This window comes from Struthio camelus, chromosome 1 (genome assembly GCF_040807025.1).
Source record: "Struthio camelus isolate bStrCam1 chromosome 1, bStrCam1.hap1, whole genome shotgun sequence".
NCBI classification, from domain to species: Eukaryota; Metazoa; Chordata; class Aves; order Struthioniformes; family Struthionidae; genus Struthio; species Struthio camelus.
The window spans coordinates 44,870,410-44,892,762 of record NC_090942.1 but is presented as its reverse complement, the minus strand read 5'-3'; the positions used below and the strand labels follow the sequence as shown (position 1 = coordinate 44,892,762).

Below are 22,353 nucleotides of genomic sequence, written 5' to 3'. Positions count from 1 at the left end.
TTAACTGCATAATTATTTGTAAGTAACCATGGTAACTGGCATTAACCAAAACACCCTTTACAGTGCAGCTTTCAATTATACATATAAACTTCACCTCTTCTCCCCAAGCCCTTTCTTTCTTCCCCAAGCTTTGACATAAAATATTAATTTAGATATAAAGAATGAATTTAGCTTTTACTGTAGAACAGAAAATAACAGTGCAGGCAATAAGAATCGATCTTTTTCACAGCTGCCTGTTACCCCCACTGAAATTGGGATAATTTCGTGCACTCCAGAAAACGGCTCTACTATATAGTGACCTTTCATATGGGGCTATTATATATTATTCCCAATTCTATTAAAGACCAGTATTCACTCCCTTTTATAGCCTGAAGTTTCAACAGACCATGAACATGCCCTACAATAAACAGACTTTAAAAACATAGTTGTAGATTAAAAAAATAAAAATATACCTTTTCAGGTATCACTTGGAGAAGACTACAGAATCACAGAATGTAACCACGTTATATGGAGAGGTTTTTTTTTTTTTTGATTCTCATACACAGTAGCTAAAACATCATATATACATGTGTTGCATTCCTTCAGCATTTTTGTTTAAGATGCAACACGATCTGGAAAGGACAAGTAGATGCCCTAATGAAAAACATGGAAAGGAACTCTCTCTTCTCCCATAGCTTTGAATATCTAAATCACCTGCCTAAAGAACTCAGGCAGCAGCTGACAGAATGGTGAACTAAAGGAAGTTAATTAAGAAAACTGCTTTTGCTAGGCTACCTCAGACATGCACCTTTAATTAAAATGCTGCAAAACATTTTTGTTTGCTGTGTGCCTTGACAGCTAGGCTGGAACAAATGGGTGGCATTTTAGTACTTATATTTCAAAGGCATTACGCAGTGCTTTGAATGTGATAGGCTTTGTCTCTGGGGAAGGGTCATCTAATGGGCTATCCTCAAGTAACACTCAGCTGCTAGTTTAAGAAGCAGCATTACTGTAACCTAGGGGCGAAGTCATTGCTTGCCCTGATAACAAGTGCTACTTATGGTGGGCACCATCAAAACATCTGTGTTTGCCTAAGCAGGCATAAAGAAGAAGTGTGAAGTGACAGGAGAGTACTGGAAAAAAACCACATGTAGACTAGAAAAGGTTATTTGAATTCCTGCTATGGATGTGACAACTTTGGCAACCACCCATCTTATAGCGCTGTCTACAACAGGGAAAGCTAACTTTCTTAAAGCACAGGGCCTCCTGGCACACACAATCATCATGAAAAATTCTAGAAGCTATTTTCTCCAAGGCAAAGTATCTTTTACCAAGGACTGGTATAATGCGTACAAAATGAGAATTAGTGAAAGGTAATTAGGCGCTCATAAGGTTAGACTATACTGACACTAACAAATATTAAATACCGCCTGCACATCTAAACACAATTATTAAATACAGAATAACATACTATGTGCAAAAAGCAATTACATAGTAAGCTGTGTAATACCAAGAATAATGCAATATTAAACATATCTAAATAGAAAAAAAGAACATATGCGCATAAAATAGAGAATAAAACCTCTAAAATTGACTTCTCTACTAGCAGAGCTTACCTAGCTACAAGACACATCCTACCTAGCAACAACTATTAACTACAGTGCAAATGCACTTTATTCTACGCTCAGGGAAAGAAACTGCTTTTTCTTGGAAAATTTCGGAGTTGCACGAAAGAGCCGCAAGGGAACGGAACTGGAATCTTTGCCCACAGAACTTCTCTATACCAGCTAAATTTTTTCTAAGGGATATTTCTGCAGACCATGAACTGTGCTAGCAGATACATCCTGGGTAGACTCAATCCCTTGTCCCCAGATCGCACCATTGAATCCCCAAGGCACCGCCAGACTCTTCTCTGTACACAGGAAGGAGAGCGGAGCAGCAGTCTATGCATTTACCTCTTCTATACAGCACTGTAATTGATTGCACTTTAGATTATCTTTTAAAACTACTAATGTGAAGATTATCTTCTTATATAAGAGTTAATAAGGTGCTGGGGATACGTAAGCAAGGAAGGAAACAGAATCTAAGGAGTACATGTTCTAGCTTACAGTAACTGTGTTAATTCTTGTCATTTTTCTTTGGACTGTAGAGTGTTTTACTGGTGATCCAATCACAAAATGATAAGATAATCTGCAGCATTGACATACGAAACTCTGTCCAAAAGCAAAATGGCAAATCTCACTCACTCCAAGTTTCTCTTGGGTAAAGAGTTGTGTTGCAACTCACTGTTCCAGAAAAAAAAAGGGTAATCTGCTTGCAAGTTTCACCCACTAGAGAAACATCAATGCACCAACAGCACCAGAAAATGACAAGGCAGCCACACTGTGGATAAGTCCTGTCAACAACCCTTACACAGGATAGAAGATTGTGCTTATTAAGGAAAAGATATTTGTGTAAAACAAACAGACAGTCAAGTTCTAAAGCACAGAAATACACACATCCTCCAGTGTGATGAAGCTGCTTCAGCATGTATTCCACACAGGCACTGAAACTAAGCGATGTGCATGTTCTGTGATCAGTTTCCCAAAATCCTAAATGAACTACAATTGTTCGTTAGAGGTGTACAAAAACTATACATCTGAAACACAGCTAAAACCATTTAATCTGTGAAAAAATATCAATATATGCCACAGACATCTAATTGTGAAAGCATGTGAGACAGCATTCTACATCATTTCAGAGTACAGCAAAACTGTTCCCTACAGATCTGGCACCATTTGTCAATGCCAAATATTTCTCCTTTTTTTTACCAGCCTAAAAGAAAAAGCTAAAAATTTATGAATGGCTACTTGTATTCTGGGTGAAAATAACTTAAGTTCTACAAAAAAGATACTGGAGGTAAAGGCAAACCACACGGGTAAATCAACTACCAGCAATTTTTCGTGAGTATACCTAGAGTAGCTTAGTACTATGTTGACAAGATCTGCACCTTCATCCTTCAAGTTCTATCTTGCCATTCCTCTTGTTTACCAATACAGTTAATTTGTACAGGTAACAAAAATTGTTTCTACTACGTCTTTTCATTAGAAGCCTTCAGAACGTAATTCTTTGCCCTCTTCTGCTCTTATATACCACTACTACTTCTTAACACAGAACATCATGAACTTGTATATGTTTAGTCATCACTTTTTCAGTGACAGTTCCCAGATATATCTGCTCACCCTTGCTCTTTAATTTCAATCTCTTGCCCTTTCTGAGATAAATCAACAGTTCAGTCACATTAAATTCTAGGTGGCCAAATACATTTCACCCAATCTCTTAGGCTTTAGAGAAGTAAAACGCAACAAAACAAGTATTAAATATCTTTAATGCAGTTACTATGGAGATCCCTTGTTAATCTAAGTAACTGTGGCATCTTTCAGCCTTCTTTCTTTGTATTATCTCTGCATGTACTAATTATTTCTGTTCTGTCCAGTACAGCATACTACATTTTCTAAGCATAACTATACGTATCCTAGAAAAATAAATAAGCAAATCCTTCTTTCTACTGGCACCACATCAAATCCAAACATGATACCTAAGGAGAACTGAAGGAGAGGTGAGCAACCTAAAAGCTGATGAATGCTTCTGCGCATGTTCTACTTAGAAATGTTCTGACACATCCTGTTTTCTATTTTTTTTCCTTGCTGCGGTGGTGGGGTGTTTATTTGTCTATGAAATTTAAAATTAGGACTGGAACCCAGGGCTCATCAGCTGCTCTTGCTTATTCCTATGAGAAGTACTAACTGAATGTTCAATTAATTTTAAAATAACTTACATATAAACATCATCTAAATCTCCTGCTAAGTATTTCTAAAACCTCAATTTGAGATAACTTTCATAAAGCAGGTTGCACAGTATTATAAAATAAACTGTCAGAGCTCAGTTCACTGTAAATCTGTGAGTCTGAAGTTGTTAAAGGAACTGTCCAATTACCCAGTCATAATTTTCAGGGTTCCTTCTGCTAAAGAAGTTATGACAGCACTAATACTTTATTCCTAAGCTAATAAATCGATGAAGCAAGATTTTGGTAATCGGAATATTGTCTAGAAACAAGCAAGGCTAATCAGGGATAGGTATGCTGCATGCTGATTCATCCCTCAAAAGCCAGCCATTACGTTTAGCAGCACAGCAGTGTTCAGTACTAGAGAAATGCCTTTTCTCAGATATCTCAATCAACTTCCTGAACAATCCTTCGAATGACAGTTCCAATAGATTTATAGTCCTAGGGTGGTTTTCAGGGCCTCTCACAAGGCTCTTCTGACCTTCTAGCAACAAAAAGAATTTGGATGAAACTGTGAAAAGAACGTAATAAAGCTTTCCTTACATATAACCATTCTCGTGCATTTTTCTAGGAGAGAGAGGAATATCTGTTTCTGCCTAAGAGAACATTTGAAAACAATCCAGAAGGGACTCTGCAAGAAAACACAATGCTGCTTTAATGTCTCCTTGTAGCCATGACGGCTTTATGCAGCAAGGATTCACAACTGTCATATAATTCTTGGAGTGTTAACTACTTTCCTTGTACCAAGGAACTCATGGAAGTCTATAACTCCCAACCTTTCTCTTTCTCCCTTACAGATCAATTGATTAACACACAAAACCGGCTTATTAGTCAATAAAAACAGATTGCTCAACACTTTATTGAACATTGTATACATTTTTTAAAATCTCCTGTTGGTACTGCACAGAAAAGAACGTGTGGTTTCTGAAAAATTATCAACCTGCTTAATCATCCATATGTTTTTCAGTGTTCTATCGATATCCCTCAGCTGACTGATAGTTGCACTTTGGCATTGTTACTTCTGGCAACCCAGTGTTGAAGTGAAGCTGTACCTTGGAGCGTTACGCCTGATTTAATATATTGCAACCAATAACAGAACACTTCGGATTAATAAAGTGGAGCTTCATTTAGTTTGAGAAACAAGCAGATCATTACTAAATAAACTCTCAAGGTTCCATAATCTTTTGATATCATTTCTGTTTTCATATGCTCAATCTCGGAGATCCCCTTTCCACAAGCCTAAAACTGTACTTTTTAATAATACAATTCCTTCATTTAAGCCTTCTAAAATTCTGTCTCACAGTAAAAATGAACCATTTTCCAGGGCTTCTGGTTGATTTCTTTCAATTCTGCGTTGGAACTTCAGCTGAGAGAAAGCTATTTGACAACTGAGGACATAATGTTCCAGCAAAACAGAGAAAAAAAAAAAAAAAAGAGAGAGAGACAGAGCGAGCAAGCGAGAGAGACAGAGCGAGCACACATGCATGCGTGCAGGCAATAAGAAAAGGAAGAAATAAACATGGGGCTTTGTGGTGCTCTTATTAAAATATTTAATCAGCAGAAAACAGAACCTCTTCAAACAGATGAGAAATAATGTGTTATAGGCAGATAATTTAGGAAAGTACTACATGCCAAAGTTAACAGTTTAACTACCAATAAAAAGTTATTGGGAATAGAGGTAATCATGTATCATTTACAAGCCAACGTAGAGTGCTCAACCTGAAGCAATGTTAGCTGGCTTGCCCCATGCCCAGAGAACATGGAAAAGGGAATAGCAGAAGCAAGGCTACATAGTTTGCTGCCTGGGGTATTGAGAGGTCCAAAGGGTTTGGCTCTGAGCCAATATCATGTAGGTATAAATTTCATATTGGTATGAATGCTAGGTTCCCTCATGATTCTGTAAAATAGCAGTAAGGTGTTTGGGCACCAGGAGGAAGGTATGAACATCTAAATGCAACTGCTTTCTCTCTGCTTAGATGCAGTGCTTATCACATAAAAGGGGCACCAGACGAGCATGAGCACCTCTCTGTAAGGTCAGTCACAACCTAGCCATAGCTCTCCATCAGACATGAAGTGAAAAAAGTCTCATTTTGTCCCTACCACTATCTCTTTGAAACCACTGTAATGAAGAAGATCATGGATTGTGAAAACTGTGAGGTGACAGATTAGGCAACTGTGGGAAATTAGGGACCTTTTCCACCAGGGTATGGTGAAGGTAGGTCTAGAAGGGGAACCAAGGAACATTCACCATAACGTAAACAAAAATGAAAGGAGAAAAGAGTCTGAAACAATATGGGGACAGAAGTCAGAGCAGCAGGTAACAAATCAGGATAATTATACCTGAGCATTCCTCTTCCGCAGTTCCATCTCACTATTTATGCTTGCAATGCCTGTTGTTTTTTCCAGGAGGATGAATAGGGGAGGCAGGGAGAGTTTATGATGGTTAAAAATCCAACGGGGAACTTCGTTTGATGTTCATAGGATTTGTTCACAGTCTTACACATGTATTTTCAAGATTAGAAGACACCAAACAAACCAATAATGAGATGTAAGTGTATTTTTTTAAGTTACAGTTATTAAAAACAAAAATAATTTTGGTTGCTTTTACCATACGCTTAAAACAATTAGACATAGATGAACCCAGTTATTAAACAGACCAAGATAGTGGCTCCTTCTAAGTGGTACACTCTTTTGGACAAATCGATATTCAGAGAAGTCTCAGGGTTTGAAAAAATAACAATAAACAATAGCAATACGTAGTTCTTCTGTAGTTCTTTAAGGTCTTTGCAACACTGGGATGATAACTGACCCTTTTTTTTTTTTTTTCCAGGCCAGTAACAGCACTATCAATTTTACTACAGGACTGAACTCCAACCAGCCTGGAAAGTAGTTCTGTGCAGCTACATCCATTTCTAAAAGAAAAGCAACTCAGAAGTTTTAAGCAAGTTGCTCATGTCCACTTACAAAATTTCTTAGAAATTTCTTTAAAAATTTCAATATTAGACATCTGGATTTCTCCTATGCCATAAATACTTTTTTTTTTTTTGTCTACATGAATACTCTTCAAACGATGAAGGAAAAATTCACAGGAAAAAGGATCCCCAAATTAACTGAAAGTAAAGTTAACTAGCTGAAGTTCTTTTTAGGAAAAAGAAAAACACACGAGTAAAATGTGGCAGAAGAGAAACAAACATTAATGAACAAGGGAACTTCCAAGAGTCACACCGAAAATCCTTGACAAGTCCAAGCAACACCTCCCATTACAATTCCGGGTAGGGCTAAGAGTATGATCCCTACTAGTACTGCCCCAGAGAAACTGGAGGAATTAAAGTCTGAGTATTGATCAACCATGAAGGACAGCCCACATATGTACGGGAAATTACAGCTGTCAAACTCTTCTTGAATGTTAGAAAGCTGTGAAAGCCACTGTATAAGATCCAGGCTGGGGCTGCAGAGCATGACACAGCTTTCAGTGTGCTTAAATTCACTGTTTAACTTCACAGACAATTAGTGTGTGCAGAATTACAGTTGTGATTTAATACAATGATTCTACTGAGTACATTATTAATATAAATGACCATTACTACTTCTGGAGTCTACTACTACTACAGTCTTTCAAATATATGTGAAAATTATACAAACTCAGAAGATTTGTAAAGTTCCTGTGCCTTAACGATGGCTTCATACAAAGTACAAATAACTTACTTTCTCTGATTCATCATTTTTAAAAGGTAGACAGGTTTCACATTCTTTCAGCGTTGTTTATCATTATTTTTAAATGGATATGGAACTGGACCATAAGGATTGAGACAAGGACTAGTTCAAGAGTGTAACTGGAGTCTCTACACTGGCAGGCCCTAGCTCCATCCTCTGGAGTGCAAATAGGCAAATTTCAGTGAAAATTAAAAAATTATGATCATATAGTAACAGATACAGCAGTTCCTTATTATAAGTATAGCTGTATATTGTCAGTATTTAGACCTTTCAGAAAAGCATATGGTTTTATATGTAGACAGACAGCCACTGCTTCTATGCTCCTTAAGAAATGTGTAAGCATATAATTAGAAAGTTTAGATGTAATTCTCAATTTAAAAACTCCCTACACATATATTTGCCCAATAGACCACAAGTCTCCAGAAGGGATCACTGTTATCGACAGGAAAACTGTTAACAGTTTAATAGCTAATGGTTTAATAATCAACAGTTTAATGCAGTTTTAAGTTCCTCAAATTATCTTCCCTGAAGTCAAATTAGACCTTTAAGTAAAGCCTGTGTTAAGCATTTTACTTATATTAAACATACAGAACCTGAGACATGCTTTTAACAGCAAAATCCCATTAAAATTGGTTAAGCTTGTACACTCTACACGACCTCTTACTCCTTTTTTCCTCATCCTTCTTCCCTAAAACAAATGTTCTTACTTGGCATCACAACCTGTAAGGATGACTGAAAAAGGCTTATGATATAAGAGCAGCCTGGACACTGCTTCTGTTAGAACTGAAAAGGTATTCAGAGACTTACTATTTGAAAGATCAAAGCACACTGCTGTACAGTACTAGCTGAGATCTCCAGGCTAGCATGCAGTTTGCACAGTATTGCTAGACTTTGCAATAAATGTTTGGGGAAGTTCCCTGGAAGCTTCAGCTCCTGCAATCTTTGTTACTACATGAAAATCCCATCTTTCAATGAAGAGTGCGTTGCTAAACCTTGAGATTTTGGAGCAGAGTTTAAAATGAGACTGAAGGACAGTCAAGGGAATCAGGCCGTAGTGAGAAAAACTCCAAAATATATGATGAGCTCAATTAAAAAAAAAAAAAGCCTCTTACTATTTGTAATGACCCAACTAAAGCTTTTTGCATTCTTGAGACTAGAAACATGCTCTATATGCTATCTGCATTACAATCACTTTGTTTGATTTTGAGCGAAAGCACAAGTTTTCAATGTTGTTTCATTTGGCTTAGGAAACCCACCAAACTGCCCCAAAATAGCCTGTAACCCTGTCTATTCATTTTGCTTGATTGTATTTAAAAACAGGGCTACAATAACAGTTGTCAGTGTCAGCAAAGCTGCACTATGATGACACCACAATTTTTCTTACTAAGAGATTCTAATCACAAATATTAAATACAGCCTGTAACTAAAAAGTAAAAAAAAACAAAATAAATGATGAACCTCCCCATCCCGAAATGCAGACAGCATAGAGCCGTAATAAAAACTGGAAGAGTTGGGAAATGTGAAGTTAAAGCTTCTATATTCTGTGGATCACAGAAGCAGTTCACTATAGTACATGCCTGGAAGTTGTCACAGTAATTGCGTAAAACCGCTGCCATGTGTATGCAAAGTACAGCTTAATGCAAACCCCCTCCCCCCCTTTTCTTAATGGAAGGTTGCTATGACTGCGAAAGAGCCTTATTTAAAATCACAGCTAAGCTGATAGTCAATTTAATGTTTAAAAATAGCTATATAGTACAAGAACAAAGTATACAAGATAAGAAACTAAGCACATGTCAATCCTACTGAGTTAAGACATCCTATGAAATTCCAAAAAGCAAACTAAACTGGCAAATATCCAGTTTTTGAAAGCTCATGTGTACAATTTGTTAAATTCCACTGGTATAATCTGGGAGCAGCATTAGCCCACTCATTTGGCCCAGAGATTTAAAAAAAGGTTTTCAATCCTTTTATTATCATTTGATGGACAGAGAGTAATTGGCAAATGCACAACACATATAATTCAGAATAAATTTCTACAATGGCATTTAAAAATGAAAAATATAACACAGATTTCAAATATAAAACTCTCAAATAATGGAATCCAAGATAAAATATCAGCCAATCATCTATTGAAATGGTTAAATGGCTTAAATGGTTAAACTCCTGGCTGAGAAAAAAAGTGATTACATGATTCTGGGGCACCTGGAAAACACATCATTTCACAATGTGTCTAGAAAGGTATGTGTTTACCAATTGAAGAAAAAGCTGAGAAGCTGCAGAAGATAAATTAAATACTGGAGAGTAATCAATCACTGTGCTAAAATGATAGATGACAACTAAACTGAAGCCCCAGGGAAGTACATACACAGAGCCATTTTGCAAAATTAGGTTGCATAACTAGCACACCTCAGAGCACTACAGAATCTAAATCCATATCAGAGATCTCACATTAAAAAATGCAAAGCTGAGGCTATAATACAAAATCGATAAAAAAAGAAAAATCTGTTTCCGAGGCACAGAAATTTGTAAGCAGATGAGTCACAGCGAATATACTACTCTAAATAGCCTTAACATGATGACAAAAAACAGAGGCAAAAAAATAGTTACACTATGCAAATATTACTTTATACTTTACCAACAAGTTTATACTTCTGTTGCGGGGGGCGGGGGGGGGGAGATAGTGAAACTAATTATGGAAAGACCTCATTAAATAATTCCGGTAGTGTGAACACTCAAGTAAACTATTATATCCAAACCTGCAGTATGCGCACATGATTCTTAATGGGCAACAAGAAAACCTAGGAGCATGGTTAATGAGGGCACTTCTATCCTGCTTCTAGATTACTGTATTGCAATGAAAGATTGAAATTGTAATGTAATGGAAGATCATTGTGATTAGCAGAGAACACTCAGAAACCACAGACTCATTTCTTTCTGAAGGCTCATAAATTCAACTTATGCAAAACTGACCCTTCCAAAACCAAGGATCTGTTCATTTAGCTACCTTACCTCTGGCACGCTGCATACCTCTGGATATTATATGGTAAAATATAAAGCACTGTAGCTTTTGAAATAGAAACGAGGGTAAACAACTAAAATAGTGGGTGCTCGTGAGCTAATGATAAGTAAAACATGAATTTAGTTCCTCTACACGTAACGGAGTCAAACTGCCCATACCATCATTTCTGACAGGCCAAGCCTCCTCTCATCTGATTGTAGAATGCAGTTCCACCATCCTCCTTACGGATCAGCTCTTAATTTGTGCAGTCTCCTAATTTATACCACATTACCTGAGCTTATATTTATGCAAGAATAATGGAAAAAACTGTCATTAACCAGCAGCCATCAAAAATGTCAATTAGATGATAAACCAAAGCATGTGGCAGATGAAATTTGATTGCCGCTAACTGTATGTGAACACTTTTTTTCGGTACACATATTACAAAAGCGTGAGTCTGATCTTTTGAAACACCAAAGCCAAATGACAAAGGCCTTACATTTAAAATAAAGATGATAAAAATTAAAAAATGCAAAATGTAGTTTATATTATCACTTTCATTTTGCCCTTTCATGATAAGAACTTAGAACAAAATTAATTTTATCTGTTTCTAGAATCCAGTATTTTTGCCTCTTAGCTCTAAGTTTTTTGAAATTCAGCTTTTTATTCAGGAAAACTGTTGAGGAAAAAAAAATACTTTAAAATGAAGATACATAACATAACAAACCCAGCGTCAAGAGAATGATTTATTGCTTAGTGTACAAACAACACACAGTTCACAAAGCATGTATTTTAAGTCGACCCAAAGGTAGCCTACATGGCTGAATGTATAATCTGATGAAGCCAGTAACATGGCTCCTCACCAATGCGCGATGGAAGTTAAATGTAATTTTATTTCTGTTTTATTATTCTAATTTCCCATGTATCTGCCAAAGAGAGTGCTAAATAAATTACACATTACAAATGTTAAATAACCACTGTACAGTTTCATTTCTGTAATTATATATTCATTGTTAGGACATTTGTAGTTTATAATCATAATACCATGACTGATAAGATTAACTGATGGAATACTATGAAAAGGTTCCATCAACCTATTCTGCCAGCAGGAGAGAGAGTTTTCATGTGATGGAGTATCAATAAGAGTTGATTAATTTTTTCTCTCTATACACAAATAAATCCAGGCTATTCTGAAACAGCTGTCTGTGAGTTCCGGCCAGTTGACAGAAGAATACAAGTAAAGAGAATATGTCCGAGTGTCTGTAATGGTGGAATTCACTTCCTACGAACAGGTCTACAGCAACTTCTCAATTTGTTGTATGGCACACATCATTTGTATTATGTGAATTGCTTGGAATTGCTAACATTTATACGTGTTTCCATCAGTCATCTGCTGCCAAAACTTAAGGTCCTGGGGAAAAGTATAACTGATTTGTTTGAAGGTATCCTATGTTTTAAATAACAGCTCCCCAAACTCCCACTGTATTTCTCTGTATGTCAAATAAAAACTGCAAGAGCTGATCCATATATATATATATATATTTCATATATCGCAACCCTTCACAATTGCTCAGAAATAGGCATATGGCATGGTTCAGTGCATTATTGGATTCCTTTGGTCTGCATTATATCTGTTTCATACTATAAATGCCTGGCAAGCTCAGAATTTGTCTAATATCAGGAACACTCTACAAGTCAAATCTGCAAAGAGGAAGAAGAAATGGCACTGTGTGGGAGACATGAGGAGCAACTATTAAGTTATAGTTTACCTGTGTAGATATAAGACTCAAAAAATCAAAGGTGAGGAGAGGTATGATAGATAGCCATAGGAAGTGAGAAGGATAAGGAGAGAAAACGGAGGACTGACAGAATGTCAAGACTGTAAATGTAAGATTGACAGAAGAAGCAATGGGAAGTTAAAAGGAATGAATAAATAGAAGACAATACTGTTGTTGGGTTTTTAGAGTTTTTTAAAAGTTAATTTGTTTTCTAATGATCTCCTGAAACATATACATGTCTCATATGCCTGAAATTGGTAGCACAGTTGGGTGCATTATATAAACAGCCATACATACATAGCATCAGATTTTCAAAGAAGAGTTATGTTGCCTTCAGCTTCAGTGAAATGTCACACATTTCCTTTCATGATAGCAGTGATTAAACTTAGGATAAAACTCATTATTGAACTTAGTTGCTCAGAGAGATATTGGGCATATTTTTGGTATTCAGGTTTACTTTTTTTTTTTTTTTTTTTTTTTTTTTACATCTGAATATCATTTTTATCTGCTTGCCAAAACATATCCAAGATCTATTCCTATCCAAGTCTAGTCTGTTCCACACACCTGTGGAATCCCTGAATAAAGATTTCATATATGACATATACGACAAAAAAATTCCTTCAGTTCTACTGCACATTATACTTTCAGACATATATTCTGTAAGTAAAATGTTACAGAACCACATATGTCCTCTGGGCAGTACATACGGTCCACAGCCTTCTGCCACAAAGAGGCAGCCTCTACTAGCACATAACAGAGGAACTGTTATGTTTGAATTGTTAGGAGAAATGTCTTCACATGCATTCACCTATGATGGTTTCCAAAGGATAGTGCTACGCTTTGATACCCAATAATGCAGTACAACCATATCCCCTGCTTCTTTTGCCAGGGCATATTGCTCAGGATTCACAATAAAAGCACTATCTGTTTTCCACAGTATCACAACTGGTACTTCATCAGCAACCTGAGATTATTTTCAAAGGACGACATCAATAATATCATCCACAACACAAACACAGCTTGTCTCAACAGACAGTCTTAATTTCTTGATGTTTTATAAAACAGTAGTTATCAAAGACCAATCTTTACAAGCAGCTGTGCTTGTAGGGGATTGGTCTGAAACAGTGATCAATGATTAACTGGCTAACACAAATCCATAAAACTCTCTTATTCTCTTATGTTCCCACCCAACAGGAACAGACTATACTGACCGAAAACCTAAGTATTGGTCTGTAAAATTTCAGATGTAAGAACATGTTAGTGTAATTCTGTTTTTAGCTTGATACTTTCCAGCAACTCAATTCACTTTTATTGAGAAGTGAAAGGAAAAAGCCAGATTTTCACTATGGGCAGCAACAAAGATACATTGCAGGGATTATCTGGGCCTCTTACCATAGATGATTATAGGATAAATAAAAATGTACTCCTGTGAAATGAAACTGAGCGGGATGGAAGGCAGGAATGTTCACTGCACTAATTCCTTATATTTGTTAAAAGAACTGCAAATAGGGAAAAATACCCAAGATGCAAGTACAAATAGTGTTCAGCTTCAGAGTATGTAATTAGTTCACTTACTGTTCACAATGTAGATTGCGTGCTTAACTCTCTTCTCTTTGTTTATTCAGGATTCCACGTTTCTGTAAGAAAAACAAATATATATATATTTATCATTCATGTACAATAAATGGCCTGGTTTCCTTCGTGCCACAGAAGTTTGCCATTTTTAAATTTAGCTTTGGTTAACTCTAAGATTCAAAGACCAAGGTTTTCATGAAAGAGTCCAGAAAAGAAGTACTAATGGAATGTTCAATTAATTTTAAAACAACTTCATATATATACATTATCTAGATCTCCTGCACACAACTCCCTTTCCATAAAAGACAAAGTTTCCAGTCTTACGTCCTACAACAGAAGCAGAAACCAGGAATCCACAGGTATAGAGACAAATATCTTTTGAAACCTGTTACTACATTCTGGACATCAAAATCATATCTGGACACCTGTGGCTCTCCCCGGTTTTGGGGAAGGTAAAAGGCTTTCACACCTGTGGCCATGGCAAAACCCCCTTCAAAATTAAAGTCTCACACTCTGTTAGATCTCGGCCACATTACCTTATTAGACTGAGGAGTAAAAGAAGAAACTGTGTGCACCTCCAATGACGGCCCTAGTTTTTTCCCCCACCCCTCGCAGGAGAAGCGTGGGGACGTGCTGCAGAGTGATGTTTGATGCTTCACTCCCACTGTTTCATGCTGGCAATTAGCATAATAAGCACTGATCACAGCACACCAGCTGCTGAGCCTTTCTTGGGTGGTTTACAGGTATCACAACAGAGGTGAGTTTTAAGGCAGGATTTGAAGGCACACAGCACACTGGCTTTGCAGATTTTTACAAGGAACAATTATCATGAATAAAGGAAGCATAGGAGTAGAGGGAAAATTGGACTGATGAACAATAAGGGCTGGCAACAGTAGCAGAAACTGATGCCTTAAAGCAGGTAAGACATGAAAGAGCAGGCAGGATCAAACTGTGAAGGTGCTTAAATGCAAAGATGAGTAATTTGTTTGATGCAGATAAACAAGAGAGCCAAATGGATAGTTACTAAGATAGGTGAATATATTTTTACTTTTAGATCAACTTTTCCAGAGAAGGATGAAACTGCCGTTACCTGAAATTGTCAGCCTACATCACATCAACCCTTGCTCTGCTCTGTAAAAAAGGCAAATCATGATTCCCTCCAGCATCTCACTCCAAATTAACCAGGCTACTATCTTTAATGACCCAAATAATAAAGGAGTCAGAACATAATTGATTTAAAAATCTACTTTTCCTTTCTTTTTTAGTAAGAAATTAGTACTGCCTCCTGCATAGTTCTTTCAATATCTGTGATGTCCCAGAAGCCATTCTTTTGTATGTAACCCACTGAAGAAACCTGTTAGGCAACAAATCATGGTTGTTTGGGCTGAGGGCTATATATTCCACAGGTCTGAAGCATAGAGTATTATTTTGTTATTCATTTTTAAACCTTTAAAAAACTATATGGGTTAGTTCTTCTGTTTAGCAGCCTATTCTGTTATGTCCTAGACATCAATAAGGAGTTGTGGAGCACTTGAACAAGGCTAAATCAGCTGGACAGTGATAAGAAACTCTTGTTTCAAAAAGGGTTTAGAATAATTCATGTGCTGGTGCAAAGCACAACTGTGGAATCAACTCATTTCTTTCCTAGGGTTTGTAACACACCTGAAAACAGTATTAGCAGGCCCTATAAAGCTTGGTGCTCCTTATTAGCCGTAGAAAAATCTATTGATACACCAGTGACAGACCTAAGCTGAACTATTGTACTTAAATATCTCTTGTAAGGGTTCAACCAAAATTTTTCCTCTCCCTGTCATTCAAACCCTCCTAAACTTACGGATTTCAAATTCAGACACAAATCTGAACTTTTCCAAAACCGCATGCATTAAGCTTGGCTCATTGCAGGGATACGTTCCAGTTAAAAGCCCTAATCCAACCCTTTTCCCTGGGGTTCAGACCCAGGGTTTCGGTTCAGGTCTGCATGTACATCTTACATTGGAATAGAGGTAGCTGCAGGCGCTTTAGAGAAATTAATACACAAAGTCACACCTGCACTGTGGTACTCCGTCTCAATCTTCCCCTGTTTCTCTAAGCTGTCTATGTCAAGCTGTGTCATATTATTATCGAGCCTTTCTGAAGATTAACTGTTTCTTCTGCCACAGAGACAGAAAATGTAAAAGAAAGAAGACAGATGTTTACTTGTGTATTAATTGGAAATAACTGAAAAAAAATACAGGTCATGTTCTAGATAAGAGAAGCCAAATTAAGCAAAACCATGAGTAGGAGTGGTGCCTCATTAAGTGAAAATAGACACAGCCTGCTTGCTAGCCTGCTTGCTCCCTTGAAGTTGACAGAAGGAGTTTCTAAAATGTACAAGAAACATAATGCAGATGTGGAATGAATAAGTAAAAAACAATTAATAAAAATCAACAATAATCCAGAAGACTACTCTTTGAAAGGATTTGCAGTGCTAAAAATATATAGAGAGAGTAAAGTAAATAGAAAAGATTCATTTTTGTAGAAAAAGATAAAAAAATTACAAGAGAAATTCAACTGTGTTTCTATTACTTATTATTAAACATAGGCTATTTTTTTTAAGATGTGCTGGAAGATTAATTCATTCACCCTTGGTTATGGACTCCTGTGGGTCTTCAGTGCAGGAGATCCCCTGCAGTGACAACTATATTTCTAGAGCTACAAATAGCATCTGTCATATTACTAGTATCTTTCAAGGCTCAGTTTTCATTTCCGTACTATTTGAAAGGGAAGACTTTTTCTGATGAAACCATTGCAAATATCAACAGAAACACATTTTGATATGCCTGAATACATCTTGTAATAATCCTTTGAAGCATAATCTGTGTTTTACAAATGGTATGTAGAGAAGATACTTTAGGGCATGTAATTGTAGGGTAAGGAATCATTCAAATAATCTGCAACTTCTACTTCAGTTAGTCATAAGGTTATGCAAAATCAATCAAAACAAAGCCTTTTTCAGTTAATTCTAAGTTCTCTGTTCCCAGTTACATTTAGCTGTAACCAGTTACATTTAGCTGTAACCAGTTACGGAAACAGCCTCATTAAGCCACGGCAGAAAAACTGGACCTCTGAAATAAATGAAGCTCAATCAGCCACACTGAACTTAAGAATATATGCGCATGTCCTCACTCACGCAATTAAATCCTACTCCACTGCAATCAACGGGTTTTTGTAGTTTTTTTCAGGAAACTCTTTTTTAACTCATACAGAAATGGAGTAGATTTACATATATTACAGGCAATAAAGTATCACAAAATCACAAAACCATGACCAAAATGAGCCCCTTCTATTATATGCTTCATAATTCACCTTGAACCACATCACGAAAGATGAAATAGTAGTTGCATGGTAATTAAAGTTTTTTCAAGATCTCTTAGGCCATCTGCATTTTTTTTTAAATCTATCCCTACTGTTGTATGTATAGACAAGAAGAACAGGGTGGTCTTTTCTAACTGTATGAAGAAACAATTTCTGTCTTTTTAGGAGTATGCACTAAAAAGTCAGGAGTAAAGCATCTAGCATTTGCATATTTTTATCTCTTTCCTTTCAAACACTGAGGAATAGTATTGAAGAGTAAATCTCTATACTCTTGAGCAATGAAAGCTGAAAATAGGTGTATGCTACAGTATAGTGACAATTTGAGGACACAACTGGACAACATTTTTCTCAGGAAGAATTGAAAGCTTTGGAAACCAGTTTCAAAGGGGTTTGTTTTTGATAAAGCTGAAACTTCTCCCAGCTTTAATTGTCTATCAAACCTGAAGATGTCCCTTTATGTGGCCTGTGCGGGAGGATCTGAATAAGCTTGGAAATTTTGGGTTGCAAAGTCAAATATATAACCAAAGGTCAAACTTAAAACCTGTGGGTGAGAGCCTGCTCAGTTTAACACAGTCTCAAAACCCAGCTTTAGTACTGTTAGAAGCAAAAATGGGAATTTCAAATTTTATTCTCAGCCTTAGAACCATTTATGAGAGAGAAAATCAGATTAATTGAAAGTGGAAGTTATACAGTATTATGAATAGACTGACATCCTGTAAAACATAAAACTGACATCTAGGAAAATGAGGCTAGCATTCGATTATGAAGTATAAATTATCTAATAAACCAGTACATAGTCTGGATAATTTCTAGCTGCATAATGTGCAACAAATTAAATGTATTTTGAGAAAATGGAGTTGTGGGCATTTATTAATTGCTTCACATATTGAAACAGAAATTGTCCTACATTATCAACTTCAAAAACCTTAGCCATATACATATTCTAATATTTTATAGGCTTAATTTCCTCGACATGAACTTTTTACTGTGAGTAACATTGATTTTGCTGAAGCCTCAAATGAGTCACAGAACAGATCTGAGGATTAGTTTAGATGAGATTTAAAGCACACACTGTGAATCCGTATACAACCACCACTTAAAACACTATCCGTTCAGGCCCAGATGGATTGCTATGGCAACAGAATCCCAAATACCAGGTTTGTAACTAACAAAAATGTAAATTATTGATGAACTCAGAGTTGTCTCTCTTGGACACCCTCCTATTCAAATACCAAACCTTATGGTTAGAGTACAGAGAAAAGGTTGATATGCAATTTCCCCCGCCCAGTGAGCACTAATCCCGAAGGATTTCATTAAATCTTTTGGCTTAATTTTTTATTCTTGGAACAGCAGTCAGCAAGGAGGGATTACATTAAAACAGGCACTATTGAGGTCATTACTGACTGAACTCAGGCCTGTAATATAACAACACAAGAACCAATTTTAAATACACCCTCACAAGAAAGACTAAATAGCATTCATTTAAATTACCACATTTTAGATGACAGCAGTCTTCCCCTCACACCCACCCCCCGCCTTCCTGCTAATAAGCAATGATGGAGAAGAGTACAGAAGAGCAGAAAACAATATACCTGTTCCTTGATAAACAGGCACACGTATCATTGTGGAAGAGACAGTGCATAAACAAGTGAGTTGTAGAATAATGAATGGAAGGAGGCTCAGTAGTCTTTGATATGCTATAAATCAAAAATCCAGAGTAAAAATTTCTCTAGCAAACAAACAAACTAGAGAAAAGTAATTTTTTTGCCATCTTTATTGCAAATTTGGTGAAAAATCTAGTAATTAGCCAGTTTAACTAGGGAATAAATACCAGGAGGAAAACTAAGCACTTCTATGGACCCCCTTTTTGAAAGCCTCTCAACTGTGTACGGAATGGGATTAACTCAGCGAGTGCCACACAAAGATGTACTCATCAGCTCTCACATTTTGGATTACAATGGTCCATAGGGTTTTAAAACAACCTACAGACAGTAGAGCCAGTCTAAATATTTTTTAAAATAAAATAAAATAAAAATTTTTAAAAAATTCTCAGAGGTGTGCCATTAGATGTCAGTGTGCAGAGAAGGCAGGTGGCAAACTTCGGCCCTCAAGACCTTGTTACCAGCTTCTCTATCCTCTCAAAACTAGGAGGAGAAATCAGGACACAGAGGGAAGACCTTGGTGGAGACACGGAATAAACATGTGGATGCATGCTGCTGGTTTGCTTAAGAGGCATGAGTACCTCCTCTTCTCTGGAGAGGAAGGAAACAGGTAGTGAAACAGGCAGTGAAAGAGAAAATACAGAGCAACAAAGACAAGAAGCCATTTTTTAAGAGAAGGGAGAAATTTAGGGTGACATAGCATAAAAAATAAAATATAGCAGAAGAGTAAACGGAGAAAAGGAATCAAAATGAAGGAACACGCAAAGAGGGAGTAAAAAACTGGTTGTGGTAGGCACAGAAACAACAAAGAAGCAGTCAAAATGGAGAGATGAGACCGAACAGTGGAGTAGACGGAGAGAAAAACCTACATGCTGCTTGTCCAAAGGCAGGAAATCCTGTTTCTCTGCAGGGAAACAGTGGAACATTCTCCTCACAAGAAAATGAAGCTGAAAGATACTGAGCAGACCATTTGCTCCCCGCCTAGCAGGGCAGGAGAAATGCTCCCAGCCTCATTCACACACGTCAGCATTTGTTCACCACGCTACATCCAGACTGAGTATGTGTTCAGGGGAGCTGCGGTTTGGACAGCCATCCAAATTTACAGATATTATCTAGATTGCAGACTCTCCCAGGTCTTGACACACAATACCTAAAAACTATAGCCCACAGTTTAGCAGAATACACAGTGGGTCACTGGGGGCTAGAGGTAAAACCAGTATTCACCCCCAGCTTCCTCTGCCTCTTCACTCAGCTGCTTGGCCACCCCACCTTGCGTCCCACCTCACAGGCTCCCAGCTCAAGGCATATCTGTGCTTAGCAAAGCATTCTGTTTATTGGAGAATTTGTCTCCAGGAGTATTTTTTTTACACTACTGGCAACGAAGCTGATATTTTGGCCTCTGCTCACTGTTCACTTGTATTTAGTTACCCACTACCTAATATTCAAACATGCTGCTCATCTGTTGCTCTCCTCAAATTTCAGTTCTTATCAGATTACAGATCCAAGAGTTACAACTCTGCCGTCTTCTTTTCATCGGAAACTGTCCTGTCTTCTTGCTCCAGGTTTACCTCCTTGCTTATCCTCCACACCTCCATCTGACATACTGGCTTTCTGCTATATATAACTCATATATAGATTTAACAGTAGTCCTAGGTGCTCCTCAAGCATCCTGGCCTGTCACTGACAGCTGCCTGATGCTTCTCACTTGCACAACTTCTGTTTCTCTCACTAACGCTGCCCAGAATATGCCTTGTTGCCCTACATGTTTCTCATTCCTGGAGGATGCAAATCTCCTGTTGCTCACCTTTTACAACTTCTGCGTTATCCTCAGGCTCGGTCTGATGTCCGAAGAGCTCCAAAGAGCCCTCTACCCTGGTGTCTGAATGAACCACACTTAGGTCAGTATCATAACTTCAGAATCAATAAACAACCTCGTGAATCAGCAGGTTTTTCATGAAACACAACCTATTAATAGTGATAATACTAATAGTGTCACCTGTCACAGTAACACTATATTTATCCACAAAATCATTCTTAAGTTTAAAAATAAGCCCAAGGTAATGCATGGCCAGTGACAGTACAGTCACAAATTGGTATCTGAATCAACTTGAGCTTATGTTCTTATGACAACTCTTTTCCATAGGCAGGAATGCCAAAGGATCATCAGATTTTTGGGGAGTACTAATGTTCTCTCTAGTATATATCCAGGACGATATATGGCTTCTCCTCTACTACACGTATTTTGTAGTGGAACGAATGTAATTCTAGTGTATAAATGGGATGTCAGATGTGCCAGAGATATGGATGTACACCAAATGTGGCACAGACTCCCAGAAAATCTTTACATGCGACAGACAGTCAAAGTAGACAACTTGGATGTGTTCACACTACAGAGGGATACTTCAACAATTCTGCTTCATCTGCCACTTAGTAATTATGAAACTGCTCTGGGAAGACTCTCCACAATGCATAGCTTTGTTTGCTATTCTTGCTTTGTGATTGCTGGGTATATCTCTGCCTTTTCTTAGAAAATAATAGAATTTTCAACCTCTACATGAAGCACAGGTCTTTATATTTACAGATGCGAACACACAAGAATACTATTAACATTTATAAGAAACCCTAAGAAGTTTATACAACAGAAGATAACTTCATTTTCCTAAGAGAAACTTTTCAGCTGAAACAACCAGCACTCATAACATGACACTTCACTGAATTTAATTCCAAATATTTTCTGTCTTTCCTAGTCAAAAAAAGAAAGAGCTGCCATTATCTTCGGAATCATTTCCCAGCAAAGAAATCCATCCCTTCCCAAGTTGCTTCTACTACTTGAAACAAAGGGAAATCAGATTTCTTTGCTTATACAAAACAATAAGAAAATAGTTCTAGCAAAAATTGATTTCAGAAGTCATGTTTGGGTTACTTGCCACAGCTATTGACCAAAGATTTATTCACAAACATAATGAAGGTTATTAATCAGTCTCCTAAATCCTTCCTAGAAAGGTAACATAGATCTTCCCATTAGCAGCTGGTGTATTTTATGGAACTAACACAAGTCATCTAACTGTAATCACTCATAAAGACTTCAGTACCTTCAATGTTTGGCTGTATTTCAGTGTTTAGAGATTCAATACCCAATAGCTTTTATCACAGTACAAGAGAACCTGCTGCAATACCCACGCAGGAAGTGATTATATGTCACATATGCTGCTGATCTTTTTGTTCTGAAAGTTTGGCCTGAGTTTTTTTTTTTTTTTAATTTATTTATTTCTCAATTCTACTTTACAACAAAGTACTAATGTGGGCCAGCAATTCACCCATGAAACCTGCTACTGAGTAGCACCTGAGCAGATTAATCAATGTAATCCTACGGGTGAGTTGTTTTCATGGCCTTTCTGCATTACTTTAAGGAGACTCACAGTGGCAACTTCAATTTTTTGCTGGCCATCTAAATGTATCACTGGAAAAAAA

At 37.1% G+C, this 22,353-nt stretch overlaps 1 protein-coding gene across 3 annotated transcripts in view; it reads right to left on the bottom strand.

Moving 5' to 3' along the window:
- SYT1 (synaptotagmin 1) overlaps positions 1-22,353 on the bottom strand; it is a 356,739-nt gene that overhangs the window by 218,902 nt on the left and 115,484 nt on the right. For all 3 annotated transcript variants that reach the window (XM_068936351.1, XM_068936357.1, XM_068936356.1), the window contains exon 2: positions 13,868-13,929. The gene's annotated coding sequence lies outside the window, so the exon portion shown is untranslated. The remainder of the gene's footprint in view (positions 1-13,867; positions 13,930-22,353) is intronic.